This window comes from Penaeus monodon, chromosome 32 (genome assembly GCF_015228065.2).
Source record: "Penaeus monodon isolate SGIC_2016 chromosome 32, NSTDA_Pmon_1, whole genome shotgun sequence".
NCBI classification, from domain to species: domain Eukaryota; kingdom Metazoa; phylum Arthropoda; class Malacostraca; order Decapoda; family Penaeidae; genus Penaeus; species Penaeus monodon.
In genome coordinates, this window is record NC_051417.1 from 28,013,832 (window position 1) to 28,014,058 (window position 227).

The 227-nt window shown below is 48.0% G+C and overlaps 1 protein-coding gene across 1 annotated transcript in view; it reads right to left on the minus strand.

Annotated features, from left to right (window-relative positions):
• Positions 1-227, minus strand: part of LOC119593781 — a gene marked incomplete in the record, with an annotated part of 4,602 nt that overhangs the window by 1,559 nt on the left and 2,816 nt on the right.

The window sequence follows — 227 nt, forward strand, 5'->3', positions numbered from 1 at the left end:
GTTGACAATGAGACTACTATAACACAGGGGCGTCAATGGGGGGGGGGGGTATTGTCCATTTAATACTCTCATTGCCCCCCTCAAGGTCTTTGTTGCACCCGCCTAAGGCCACGCCACTATTTTTTCCCCCAAATCACACCGTTATAGCTAGTTATAGCTTTAAAAAAAATAAAGTAAGTGGGGGGAGGGGAGGGGACTGATTGCTCTAGGCTTCCTCTCCAACCTTA